Source organism: Crocuta crocuta, unplaced genomic scaffold (genome assembly GCF_008692635.1).
Source record: "Crocuta crocuta isolate KB4526 unplaced genomic scaffold, BGI_CrCroc_1.0 scaffold38, whole genome shotgun sequence".
Lineage (NCBI taxonomy): Eukaryota > Metazoa > Chordata > Mammalia > Carnivora > Hyaenidae > Crocuta > Crocuta crocuta.
The window spans coordinates 2842775-2857636 of record NW_027532605.1 but is presented as its reverse complement, the minus strand read 5'-3'; the positions used below and the strand labels follow the sequence as shown (position 1 = coordinate 2857636).

Sequence of the window (14862 nt, the reverse complement as noted above, 5' to 3'; positions counted from 1 at the left end):
AGCCTGTTATATACTACTTATTATATATGTGTATTTACACTCTTCTTGAAGTCCATGGGTGAGGGAGATGTGTGTGCATACCCACACAAAACACCTGAGTTCTTATTTAACACAAACAAAATGTGCAAAGTTCTTCTCATTTTCTTTACTCCACATCCTGGTTCTAAGGTGGCTAATCTAGTTAACAGGAGGTCTGTTCTTTCTTCAGTGACTGTGTTTCTTGGAGGAAACTTGGTGTGCAAGCATCAGCCCTGCCGCACACCAAGAACGCTTCAGATTTTGAGCCAATTTATACCCTCAGGGCAGCATGTGCAGGGTCTTCTTGCCATTCTTGGAACCAAAGTTGGAATCAAGAAGTGGCTCTTGAATTACTCCCCACTGTTCATATCCACCCTCCCCTGATCAGTGCTTCCTTAGCTACGCTTTACCATGAAATACCGTTTGGACTGGTTTCACAGAAACACCTTGACTCTTCCCTTGATGATGGTAAGCATTGTGACAGAGTCTGAGAGTGTGAGTGATGCCAGCAGCATGGTAGCTGTCATTTCACTCACAACCAAAGAAGGAGGAAGGGAAGGTTGTCATGATCCTTTTCTTGGGCTGCTCAGATCTGATATCTTGACTTTATTATCCATATGCCAATAAAAAGTTCTTACTTTTCCCCTAAGGAGAAAAATACAAGTCCAGTTCTTTAAGGTAATGGCCCATTGCAATCCCTTAAAAGGCTTAATGAAGGTTAGCAAATCAAGTTACAGCCTTTGCTGCTGCAGCTAAACCCAGGGCAGCACAGATACTGGTGAGTCACTATTTCCTTAACACCCATTCTAGATTTTCCTTACCCTTGACAAATATTTTGATTTGGTTCAGTTGCGTGCCCCGTGTGGTGACAGACTTTCATCCCTGAGGGGTTTTAGCCCTGAGTTGTTGGTCTTATCTGACATTCTCGGTGCAATTGCCTTTAATAGAGATTGTTAGACTCAGCGGAACCAGAGAAGCCCCAGGGAATGCCTGGGTTCTAGACACACCCCTGTTTGTAGCAGCAACCCTCATTCTTCAAGGAAATCATCATCAATCATGCCTTCCAAGCATAGTAATTCCTTTTGTTGCCAGTAGGTTCACTGACATATGGAGCCCAAAGTGGCCAGGTGGCAGATATAGCCCACAGCTCAGTGAACCGTGTGGCAGAAGAGTTCCTTCCCTGAGACCTAAGACCTGTAAACTAGCAGAGACTAAGTTTGTGGGGATGAAACTCAAATTCTGCAATTCTATTTGCAGGTCACTTGGATTTATGGTGGAACAGGATTAATCCTATTTCATGTGGGTTGTCTATCTATCTATCATCTATCTATCTATCTATCTATCTATCTATCTATCTATCTAATCAATTATACCAGGAAGGACAATACCCCAAGCCCATAAGGTGTCCTTTTGCTGGCACCTTAGCTGAGACTTCTATAGGCCATTCCACTATCCTTCTGAGTGATAGAATACACTCGAAAACTAGTGAACTATATAGCCACGAGCCTGGTATTACACTTCCTTTGCTGTAATATAAGTCCTTTACTCTGAGGAAATGTCATTTATACATGAGTACATCAGACATTTTATTTTGTAGGTCCTTAGATGGTAGTGTTGGCAGAGCTACTATGGGCAGGAAGGCAAACCTGTCTCCAGAGTATCATTTAGGGTAAGTATGAATCACTAATCTATGGTAGAAGGGATCTGATGTAATTGAGCTGCTACCAGCTGACTGGCAGGTTATTCCAAGACTGAGGCCATATTACAGGCTCAACATCATTTTCTGACCATGGAGGTAGAGAATTCAGTAGCAGCAGGAATTAGATCTGCCTTAGTGAGAGGGAACCCATGGGTTTTGATCCATGCTTAGTTTCCATTCTCTACCCATGGCTTCATGGATCTGATAACACTTAGCTCATGATGAGCAGCTCTTTTTCCACAATCATCTGGTATTCCATGATGATGACTAAATTTTTATTTGTGAAAACCATCATGTTATCTTTCTAAGTAAGAAATTGTTCTCTCCCACAAAAGATATGGCTTTTACTCCAGAATCCTAAGGGTCTGTTTTATGATTCTTCTAATGAGAATTTTAAGAAGTTATACTCAGGGGTACCTGGGTGGCTCATTCGATTAGGCATCCGACTTTGGCTCAGCTCATGATCTCGGTCCATGGGTTTGAGCCCCACATCAGGCTCTGTGCTGACAAGTTCAGAGCCTGGAGTCTGCTTTGGATTCTGTGTCTCCCTCACTCTCTGCCCCTCTCCTACTTGCACTCTGTCTCTCTCTCTCTCAAAAATAAATAAACATTAAAATTAAAAAAAGAAGTTATATGCAATATTCTTGCCCACAGACACNACAGAGCCCGACGCGGGGCTCGAACCCACGAACCATGAGATCATGACCAAAGTGAAAGTCGGACACTTAACCAACTAAGTCACCCAGGTGCCCCATAAACCACATTTTCTTGATCCATTCATCCGTTGATGGACACTTAGGCCCTTTCCATGTTTTAGCTATTGCTGAGAGTGCTACCTGCAGAGCTTTCAAACCAGATGAGTCACATGGCTTGTGTGGCAGGACAGCTTGCACTGAAGCCTGGACTTGCTACAGGTCCCTTCTTCCTCTGGGCAACATGGAAATTGGCCCTTCCTTCTGTACCTAAATATAGTTGGATAAAGCGAGAGAGAATCTGACATTCTAGCTGGCTGTCTATTCATCTCGTCCTAGTTCATGATCATCCATCATCAATGGTTCCTGTGGATGAAGGCATTCCCCTGGCTAGATTGTCTTGAGATGTTACCACGATTAACAGCCTGGAGGAAATAGGCAGACCTTGAGCAGAACCAGTGTCATCATATAAGACTTCAGATGAGATTACTGAAATGTCTCAGGACAAGTAGAAGTCTTTCTCTTCTAGGGAAGAAGAAAGGGCTCTTTCTGCTAGCGGGGAGAGGCCGGGGCTTTTGGACATTCACAATGATTAGGCTTATCCTCTCAAATGCCCTCATTCCCGGTCTCAGGTTCCTGCTTCTTCCCTATTAGGGCTTTCACTTTGACACAGGGACATTCGGAGGCTATGCATTTCATCTCCTTTGTAGGTTTGCCACCCAGAACATGTGATCCTGGACATGATTTTCTTTCTTGTCTTTCTTGCGTCTGTAGGAGACAAGCTGTGTAGAAGCCCTCTGGCTTTCACAGCATGCTTTACGTGGGCAATTAGCTTCTCTGAGCCTGTTAATTCCTTTTTGCAAATCTTCCAGCACTCTCAAAAGCAGCCATCCCACAAGACAATCCTTATAATTATTGTTTCTCCTTTACTGATGAACTACAGCAGCCATGTGACATACCAATAGCTTGCCAATTAAACCCAGGTGAACATTTTAGCAATTGTGACATCAGTGCATGCCAAGGGTGAGTGACACCCAGTTGACCACCATAAATGAGGACCCAGAGTTCTATCCTGAAGGTCTGCTTTCTAAGGGCACCCTGTCTACCACTGTCTTAGCCTGGATTCCTTAGAAAACAGGACCTGAGGCAAAATGTTATGTGTTAACACTAGGCTGAAATCCCAGGGGAAAAAGAGAAATAATGCAGGAATGAGGAGGAGCCATCACGGGGAAGTTCATGACTGAGCTAGCCAGAGCTTCACCACAAACACATTAGTTGCTCAGTCTTGAGCAGACGTCTCCAGAAGGGATATATGAAAGTAATTGCATTTGAAACAGTCTATGGGGGCCAGGGGGAGGGCAAACAATTTCAGCGCAGATGGTCTCTCACTTCTTATCTCCCATTGGTCAGAGTTCATCCATTGTGTCAATTTCCTCCCAAGCCAGGTGGTATCAATACTGCCTCCAGGAAGCCACTGGGGCTTCTGTAGGCCCAGTCTAGGCAGTGTGTGGCCACACTGTCTGTCCTCCTTAGTTAGCTGTGTCTGTTAAAGCTTCTCCATTTCTGGTGATAACTCCAGTGGCAGCTACCAGGACTTCAGACTGCAAGAACGATGGGCTGCTGCTAGGCCCTTCCCGGTTGGCCTTCCAAAGCCAGGCTTTGGAAAATAGGTGAGAATGCAGGGATCTTGGTGGCACATAAACTGAGCCTAGTATATTCATTTTCCTTTCAAGGAAATAAAGCTTGATTTTAAAGTTAAACCCACTTTTTTTTTAAGTGAATTTATTTATTTTGAGAGAGAGAGCGCGTGTGCACATGCATGGAGGGGCAGAAAGAGAGGGAGAGAATCTTAAGCAGGCTCCATGCTGTTAGCACAGAGCCCAATGCAGGGCTTGAACTCATGAACTGTGAGATCATGACCTGAGCTGAAATCGAGTCAGACGCTTAACTGACTGAGCCCCCCAGGCTCCCCAGTTACACCCACTTCTTAATGGGGTAGTAAGTCGATGTTCTACTCTTCATGAGCACCTTTCCTCATTTCAAAATTGTATAGACTCGCAGGACTGGAAAGTTCTGTGCTAATCGTTTGGCTCAGCCTCCGTATTTTTCAGATGAGAAGCATGAGCCTTAGAATGCCTAAGTGACACTCTCAAGTCACACGGAAAATGGAAAAGAGAGACGGTCCACCTCTGCCTCAGGCTTCAGTCCACAATGTTATGAGGCAGGTGAAGGGGGAGAGTCATTGGTACCCCCCACTTTTGCCTTTATCAATGATTTTTGATGGTGTCGGTTTCATGAGGTAATGTCTAGAAGCTATTTTAAGAACATTCAAGAAAAGATGTTATGTAATTTTGAAGCAATATTGTTGGTTTTGGAACACAAACTTTTAAAATAACACTAACTTGCATTGTTGTTCAATCAAAGTGAACTTTATGAGAATCTACATTTCCAGAAGAAGACCTGGTCTTTGGAAATGAAAAGGAATATGATACAGAGGGCAAGTGCAATAAACAAAGGTGAGTGTGTCAGACAGAGTTATTAGCTTTCTTTAATTCTATAGATGTTCTTCGGCTCACAATGGGGTTACATCTCAATCAACCTGTCGTAAGTTGAAAATATCGTTAAGTTGAAAATGCATTTAATACACCTAACCTACTCAATGTCATGCCTTAGTCTAGCCCACCTTAACTGTGTTTAGAACACTTACATTAGCCTACAGCTGGGCAAAATCACCTAACACAAAGCCTATTGTATAATAAAGTGTGGAATATGCCATGTAATGGTTGAATATTATACTGAGAGTGAATAACAGAATGGTTGCCTGGGCACAGAAAGGCCTTAAGCATATGGGCTGTTACCCTTGTGATCGCGGGGCTGACCTGGAGCTGCAGCTCACGGCGGTGCCCAAGGTCATGAGTATCGTACCACATATCGTTAGTTGAGGAGAAGATCAAATTCAAAATTCGAAGTACAGTTTCTACTGAATGTGCTTTGCTTTTGCGCCAGAAAAATCTAAGTCAAACCATCTCAAACCATCATAAGTCAGGGACCGTCTGTAAAACGTCTCTGTTAAACAACACAGAAGGATTGGCGCAGAGGTCTTCTTCCTGTGGTCCTGTGTTCACACCCGAATGGAAACAGAGCACACTGCCCTTTCTGTCCTCTTTAGCACAGCGACGGAGGCAGCAGTCACAGCTGTCACAAAGGAAAAATATGCTCCTTGAGCAGAAACCCCTTGTTCCTTGAAAATAACACCATTCTTAGCAGATCTCCTTGCTTTCCCCTTGGTGGGTACACTGACTTCGGTCCCCTCCTGACATGTGCACTGACGTATGAACCTGAACTCTGCCTTCTGACGGCCTCTATTTCTAGGGTTTCCAAGGCTGCCCTAGATGTACTGCTCTCCTCTCATTGTGTGTGCTCCCAGTACCATCCTAACTTCTTGTTTTTATTTCTTGTCTGAGAAAATTAAAAAAAAAAATTCTGGCTTGCTAAAATCTGTTTCCTATCATGTCTTAAATTAGCCTGGCACCAATCTGTTTGAATATCGGCCCCGGCTCTGTGGGAGGAAACTGATGAGCTGGCCTTGAATTTCCACCAGTGGATGCCAACCACGGTGTGTCCTGGCGCGAGTTTCTGCAACTTTCTGCCAAGGACAGAGTTTCACTTCTGACTTCATAGCGAATCAACCCCTGAATGAGAAGACAGCTATGGGCAGAAGAGAAAACAGCGTCTCTTCAATCTGTCAGCTCTTCTCCTTCTATCCCTTCCCATCACAGAAGAATCCATTGATATGCAGCAGGAAAAATACAGATGAAATGCAATTCAGTGAAGTGTGAAAAAAAATAAAAAACCTAGGTAGTTTCCAGACAAGGCTGTCACATTAGCGGTGCAAGAAAAGCATTTCAACTAGTGTTTCCACTGAAAGGATTCTTGCTTCCAGGGCCTGCCAGGTGCTACGCGAGATGCTAAAAACCTCTCCTACAATGGAAGGAGTAGCACACTTGCTTTTGTGCATGCAGAGTTTCCTATTTTACCTCATTTAGATTGAGAAAGACTATTGCCCTTCTGTGGCACCATCATGACGAAGACTGAGAAATATAAATCACGCATTCCTTTTGTTGTTTCTTGAATTATGCAGGGTGTTCTTTCTAGTGAATTCTACTTTGGAGGCTTTCTGAAATGTCAGGTTGATTACCTCCTGCCCAGGAAAATCCATTACGGACTTGCACAAGTGCAGCCAAAAAATAAGACTTTCCCCACTAACGGAAACTGAGCAGGGGCTGCAGAATCGGACGCTCTGCAAGTGTGCTTTTTTGGCTTTCTCTCCCCTTCCTTTTATAGTAAGGAAGTTTGTTGAATGCACATGTTTCTCAGCGCTGAGAGGTGTGGGAAAGCCCATAGCAGTGTGGGAAGGACAGTCTCTAAGTCTTAAATAGATATTGAAAGATCTCTGCCTCTCTTTGAATATACACCCCTAGTGGAGCGATCTGAGTAACAGCAATAGAGATATTCCTCAGTGCCTATGGGATTAGAATAGATATTGGGGGGCCCGACCTCCTACATGACCACGGATGCAGAGTGATAGCCAAAATGAGGAGCAGAAGTGCTCATGAGTGCTCTGCATTAGAATAAATGAACTGTCTTGTACATGTAGGCATAAACACAGAGCTGTAGTATAATATCATAACCGGGGTACTGGCCTTGGTACAGTCTCCCGATCTTATTTACATGTATAGTAATGGTGTTACTTATATATAAAATATAATATTATAAAATATATAATGGTGTTAGTTAATTAAAAAATATAATATATAATGTTACTTATAAAATATAAATTCTTTTAAAAAGGGTATATGTAGGGCACCTGGGTGGCTCAGTCGGTTGAGTATCTGACTTTGGCTCAGGTCACGATCTCACGGTTCGTAGGTTCAGGCCCCGCATCGGCCTCTGTGTTGACAGCTACCTCAGGGCCTGGAACCTGTTTCAGATTCTGTATCTCCCATTCTCTCTGACCTTCCCCTGCTCACGGTGTCTCTCTCTCTCTCTCTCAGAAATAAATAAAACATTTAAAAAAATCTTTTAAAGGAAATTTGTGAAAGTATATGCCTGGAAGAATTAATTATGATATGAAAATGGCAAAAACCAAAAGTAAATGATATTACAGCATAGCTCTTAAAGGCATACTATTCAAGTTACTATCGGTGGTGGGAATAGAACTGATTTTTGTTTTTTATTTTCCTTGCTTTTATGTCTATATTTTTTCATGTTTTCTATAATTTAAAACCATTTAAAAATGATAATATAATATAAGCCATTTAAAAAAATAAAAGAACATTTTCCTTTGGGTGTGATAGGAACACAGGCTGAGAGCGAACATACAAATATCTTCAATGGTCAGAATTACCTTTTTTTCCCTTTTTTCCTTTTTCTTTTCTTTTTTTAGAGAGGATGGGAGAGAGAGAGAGAGAGAGAACAGGGTAACAGAGAGAGAGGGACAGAGAGAATCTTAAGCAGGTTCCACACTTAGCATGGAGCCAAATGCATGCTGAGATCATGACTTGAGCCAAAATCAAGAGTTGGACACCTAGCTGACTGAGCCACTCAGGCGCCCCTCAGAATTACCTCAGAATTACCTCAGAATTAAAATGGCCTGGGTTAGGATGCTGGCAGGTATTGTTAGCTTGGTTGTTACTCCATCAATCATGTATATGAATACATATAAATATATTTTTTTAATTGAGGTAATTATAAGTTCACATACCATTATAAGAAACCAGGCAGAAAGATCCCTTGTACACTTCACCCAGTTTCCCCCAATAGTAACCTTTTGCTAAACTATAAGCTATACTATAAAATAACATAATATCACAACCAGAATATTGACATTGATACAAAACACCAATCTTATTCAGATTTTCCCAGTTTTACTTGTACTTGTGTGTGTGCGTGTGTGTGTGTGTGTGTGTGAAGTTCTATATGATCCGATTGCCTGTGTGATCTGTGGCTACCACAGCTAAGATGCTGAACCCCAAAACGATCTCATTTGTTATTCCTCTTTTTCACCGCACTCACCTCTTGTGGTCTCTCATCTCTGGCAACCACTAATCTGCTCCCATTTCTAAGGTTTTGTCATTTCAAAAAATGTTCTATAAATGGACACTATGTAACTTTTGGGGATCGGCTGTTTTCACTCAGCATGAATCCCTAGAGAGCCCAGCCCCCGTTGGTGCTGCCATCATGTAGTCTGCTTCTTTTTATTGCTGAGTGGCGCTCCATGTTACTTATGGACCACAGTTTAAGCATTCACCTGTTGAGGGACATCTGAGTTCATTTGTAGTTTGGGCTGTTACAAGTAAAGCTATGAATATTTTGTGTACAGTTTTTTTGCATGACATTGTTTTCATTTTTCTGAAATAAATACTTCAGGAGCACAATTACTGGATCAAAAGACAGTTGCATATTTCGTTTCATAAGAAACCTCCAAACTGTGTTGCAAAGTGGCTGTATCATTTTACATTCCCAACAGCAATGTATGAGTCGCCCAGTTTCCCCACATTCTCCCCAGCATTTGGTATTATCACATTAAAATTTTTTTTCAATGTTTTTTTATTTTTGAAAGGAAGCAAGAGAGAATGAGTGGGGGAGGAGTAGAGCGAGGGGGAGACACAGAATCTGAAGCGGGCTCCAGGCTCTGAGCTGTCAGCACAGAGCCCGACACGGGGCTTGAACTCACGCACTGTGAGATCATGACCTGAGCCGAAGTCAGATGCTTAACCAAGAGTCATCCAGGCATCTCTGGTATTATTACTTTGTTATATTAGTCATTCTGGTAGGGGCGTGATATCTCACTTGTACTTCCTGAATGTGCAATGATCTCGAACATCTTCATGTGCTTATTTGCTTTCTATATATCTTCTTTGGTGAAATATCTATTAACATCTTCTTGACCCTTTTCTAATTGGATTTCTTTTAACTCTTTTAAAGTTTTTGAGAATTCTTGACACATGATAGGTATTAGTCCTTTGCTATGTATGTGATTTGCAAATATTTTCTCTCAGTCTGTATCTTTTCTTTCTATCCTTTTCACATGGGCTTTCAGAGAGCAAAAGTTTTAAATTTTATCATGACCAATTTATTGATATTTCCTTTTATGGATTGTGTTTTTGGTGCAGAATCTAAGAACTCTTTACCTAGTCTCAGGTCTCAAACACTCTGCTATGTTCTTTTCTAAATGTTTTATAGTTTTACATTTTGCATTTAAGTCCATAATCCATTTTGAGTTAATTTTTGTATAGAGTATGAGGTTTAGGTCAAGACTCATTTCTTTTTTTCTTCTTTTTTTTTCTGGGGGGGGGCTTTCATTGAATTGCTTTTGCACCTTTGTCAAAAATCAGTTGGGTATATTTGTGCGGGTCTATTCGTGGGTGTCAAGAGCATTTTGACACTGCATCCAACTTCACCTGGAGACATGGGGAATGAGAAGTCCCCGCTTCACTGTGCATGAAAGGGGAGGGCTCTCGGTGGGGTTGTTAGTGTAATAGAGCCAAATGGAGAGTCTGGGAGGGAGCACACAACCTTGCCTACAGAGGGAACATCTGCCTGGCAATTGTTGAGACATCAGGTCTGAGCTTTAAAAAAAAAACAACAACCCTCTTGCTTAAGGCACACAGTGGAAGATTACTGTGAGTTCTCTGCCCGCCTATTGTTTCTCACTGCTTTATCACTTAAAGGAAATGGGGCTCTCTTGATTCCTCACTATTTTCTGTTACAGATGATCAAGGACTAATTTTTAGGATATCTCTTTGAGCTCTCAGTGTCCACCAGAGGCTACAATTATCACCTTCAAAGTGGTGTTTTTTTCCCCCTCAGCCCTCTGCTGGTCACGTGTTTGCAAATGTCCAGACTTGTGGCTGAGTGGGGTGCCTCTCAGATTTTCCCTGCTAAGAGGTCCCCATGAATCTGGGGGACCCCATGAATCATTTTCAAAAATCCTAGTTATGACTGACTGACCTCATACAGGTGTCTCACTATATTTACTCTGAATCAGTATGATTAACATGACTTTGTCTTAAACTTATTCACATTCTTTGACATTTGGAGAGGTCTTGAGGGATCTGTAACCTTGTATTTGCCCCTACCATAGTTATTATCACCTTTGCTCTCTCTACCTTTCTTTCAGGCATTTAATGCCTTATACTCAGAAAAACCTACAGCATGGATGTGTGCACACAACAAATACTTAGAAATTTTCTTAGTCAACATAAAGGGAATAAATCACTCTCTCTCCTCCTTCTCCGTAAGATATTTATACCATCCTGTCCTTTGACATTTTCCCCTGAGAGTCTCTTGCTTCCTTGTTCACGTGTCTCATAACACAAATGAGAAAATAAATCTCATCTCTCTCTCTCTCCCTTTATGTCTTCCTCTTCCTCATTATATTTTCTTCATATTTCTTCTTGTCTTTCTTTCAGCAAGGGTAATGAATTAGAACTTTTGTGGTCTGAAATATTTATGAGGACTGAAGTCGGGGTTTCCATCAGATATCCTTAAAATTCTAGCCACTTAGAATACAGGGGAATAGTTTGCACATGCAGGTCAAATTAATTCTCAAACTTCCAGCAGTGGTAAACAGCACTTGGTATTCAATCCGTCCATTAACAACTATTTACTATCAGTCTACTGTGTGGAAGGTAGAGTTGAGCACTGGAAGCTATCAACAATGTGATCTTCTAGGTACCTTTGGTTCATTTCAATCCAGGTCAGTCTCATTGTCCTGAGAAACCCATGTGGAGGTGGTAAAGATGCACAAAGACACAGGGGACACTTCATGTGAACTATATGGCAAAAGCTTCTCATAGAAAAGCAGCCTTGTAATCCTGGACCTTTTCTGCTTAGATCACATGGCATTTGGCTTTGCTGAGTCATGCCCTATGATCCCTGCAGTTCCTTTGACCTCTATCAACATATCCACCAAATAGTCAAATGAACATTTATTTCTCAAGAGATAATTTCCAGTCCATAAGAATTAACATGCTAACGGCTTTGATTCATAATTTAATTTGATCTTCACCTTGAAGTCAGTATTATTATTATCTCCATTTTATAAATATATATATATTTAACATTTTTTAACGTTTAATCATTTTTGAGAGAGACAGAGCACAAGTGAGGGAGGGGCAGAGTCCAAAGCAGGCTCTAAGCTCTGAGCTGTCAGCACAGAGCCCAACGTATGACTTGAACTCATGAACCACAAGAACATGACCTGAGCTGAAGTTGGATGTCTAACTGACTGAACCACTCAGGCACCCTTATCATCCCCACTTTACAGGTGAAGAAACTGAAGCACAGAGAGTATGGAAACAAATGAAGGTAACCCAAATGAGAACAAGCACAGGCTATTTATTCAGAGCTTGCTAGAGCAAAGGAGTCAGCCCTCATCACTTGTGTTTGGCAGAAACTCAAAAGCAAGTACAAGGGTGGGAAAACTTTTCAGTGGAGAAAAAGGAAGGTTTCAGGTCTGCCCTGCTTTGAGGCTGTTGGCATGGAGAAGCTGTGGACAGGCTAACTAGAAGCAACAATCCTATGTGACTGGTTCGGGGAGCATATTTGACTTTCTCTGGTTAGTCCTAAGTTGGAAGTGGGGGCAAGAATTATGAAAGTTATCAGATATCGACCAAGTCCTGACCACTTGAGGCTGATTGTTACAGAGGTATTATTTCTTTCATGAGCTGCTTGCTAAAGATAATGATCTGACTTCCTGGACTGGTTACTATAGGTAATAGGTTGGCTTTATTGGCTGGTTGCTGCAGACTGTTGGTCAGACTTCTACTTTTATATATTGTCTGGCCATTGTTCATCTATACAATCAGCTTTCAAGAGTTTAAGCAACTTCTCCATCAACAGATAAGAGGATTAAAGTTCAAACTCATGAAGCAATGAGAGTATGAATTTTATCACCTCAATATAGTGTCTCTGTGGAAGAATCCCCAGGGAAAGGGTGGCAGAGATAGCCAAGTTGGCAAATATGGTTGCACTTCAGCTGATACCTGCTAGTGGACACAGTTGGTTGTTCACCCCTCCAATCCCCAACTTTCTTACTAACCAAACCCTGATTTTATTCAGGTATTAAGTCCTTTTGCCGTGAAGCCAGATTGCCTCAGGATAACTGACCCCTTCTCTCACTCCAAGAACTCTGATTTTTCTAAGCCGCACAGTGGGTAGCATTGCCCTGGTCACTTTTCCTCTCCGCCCCCAGGCAGACATGTGACCTAATTTGGCCCAGAAAGAATGGAAGAGGGTGGGTGGATTCGTTTCTATCTGGGTGGCAACGAAGGAGCACCTACCTTCCTTTTGCTACTGGTTGCCATCACTGACTCTAACAGCAACCAACCTTAAGTAAAGTCAACTCTGTGGGGAACAGAATCAGAAGGCAAGAGACATCAATGAACCAGTGGCTTGAGCAATTCCGCAGCTCCCTCTCCTCTTGACTTCTATTACATGACATAATAAATTTTTTCTTTGTGTAAGCCAGTTTGAATTGGGCATTCTGATACAGAGAGCCAAAAGTATCCTAGCAAAGAGTCTTTGCCTTCATACTCTCTCCCAAGTCCAGTGGCAAAGCCTTTGGACATTCAGCAAGGTGGTTAAGAGCCATTGCACTGGGCACAGAACATCTGTATTGCAATTCAGCGTCACCTCTTTCTAATAGCCGACCTCAGGCAAGCTACTTAATTTCCCTGTACTTCACCATTTTATCAGTAAACCAAAGATAATGATAACATCCAACTTACAGGACTGTGATAATTACAAGAGCTAAAACGTGTCAGGTGCTCAGAACAGTGCCTGGATTATTGTAAGAGCTAGAACAGTGTTCAGTGTTGGTTTTATGAGAGACTCAGCAAATATTCTCTTACCTTCCTTTCTCCCAGAATTAAAAAAAAAAGAAACTTTCTTTTTACCATTCAAAACTTTAAAATCATTTTCATCACTGAAACCAATGAGTCCAGTTCAATGTTTTTACCTCTGCTTCAAATGTATAGCCAGACTCCAGCAGCCCAGGAGCCAGTACATCAAAAGAGACCACACTGCCTCTTTCTGTATGTGCCTCATGTTCTGACAGCTCATGGCTCACCTTTGCTTTCACTTGGCCTCTTCTAATGGTTTTTTAAACCATCTTAATAACAGCCATGTCAACATCTTTCCTTTAAAAACTGTTGAAAAGCCACTACTTTTAGACAGTGTGTTCTGAGAGAGCTGACAGGTAGTCCATCTGTGATTACATCAGTGTTCTATCTCCCTTTTCAATGGGGAATGTTCAATAAAGGAACGAGAACCTACTACCCAAGTGCTCACACTGTGTCAGGTACTTTGCTTAGCCAATACATTTCTATTAATGACATACGCATAAACTGAGTGATTTTCTCTTGTGAGGGTTTTGTATCAGTCAGAATAACCTGGGTTATATATGAGTAACAAGCCCCCAATTTTTGTTCTTTTAAAATAACAGAGGCCTGTCTCTCCCGTCAACCTACATGTCCTCCTCAAATAAATGCGGGTGGAGGTACAGTGCTCTGTATCAAGGGTTGGCATAGTTTTGCTCAGAAGACCATTTGGTAAACATTCTAGGTTTTCAGGCTGTAGAGTCTCTGTCCCAACAACTCAGTTCTGCCATTGTCACTTGAAAGCATATGTAGATAAATTAGTATGGCTGTATTCCAATAAAACTTTATTTATAAAAGCAGGCAGCCAACCTGGGGGCTACAGTTTGCTAATCTGTACTCTAAATAATCTTTATTCTGGCCCACAGGCTGGTGGAGACTCTGTCACTCGGAGTGCCACTCATCAAGCTGGTACAAGGAGAAAAGACCATGGAGAATCACGCACCAGGTCTTAACATGCCTTACCCAGGAGTGATCTGTATCACTGGCACGCACATTTCATTGACTATAGAAGATCATGTGGCCGCATGTAAGTTCAGCAGAGAGAAATGGTGAGGCCGTCCTCTGTGGATCTAGGACAGGAGGACCGGAGGCAGTGATCGGTGGCAGTGATGCAGTGATGTCTATCACATATTACATCATTATTCCATTCATTTCTTTCTGTGGCTCCATTTTTGCTAAGATGCACATTCCTAGTTAAGGAAATGAGTTATAAAGCGGTGGTTTTGTCTACGTTCTTACAGGTGTATTAGTCAATTTCTGGATAAACTGGGCCTCTTCCTCTTTTTCCTGCTTTTCTTGTCCAGCCTCTAGGCTTGTTATTACTCAGCAACCAGAGCCAGATGGAAAATGACGAATAAAATGCAAATTCACCCACCTCAAAGGTGGTTCTCGGGCCTTGGACTGCCACTTAGGAAAGTTTCTTCTGGGGCTCACTGCCAGGTTCAGGTTGGGGTGTGCAGAAATTTGCATATTATTGATTGTTATCTAACTTACACAATTTATTCAAAGT

The 14862-nt window shown here is 42.0% G+C and overlaps 1 long non-coding RNA gene across 2 annotated transcripts; it reads left to right on the top strand.

Annotated features, from left to right (window-relative positions):
• Nucleotides 1-570: 570 nt before the first annotated feature.
• Nucleotides 571-14447, top strand: LOC144244923 (uncharacterized). 2 transcript variants are annotated; one of them, XR_013339118.1, is made up of 4 exons: nt 571-796; nt 1616-1687; nt 4834-4925; nt 14219-14447. It is a non-coding gene; the product is annotated as an uncharacterized LOC144244923 (long non-coding RNA). The 2 variants fall into 2 exon arrangements; XR_013339117.1 differs by lacking the exon at nt 14219-14447 and adding an exon at nt 5934-6180.
• The last annotated feature ends 415 nt before the right edge of the window (nt 14448-14862 follow it).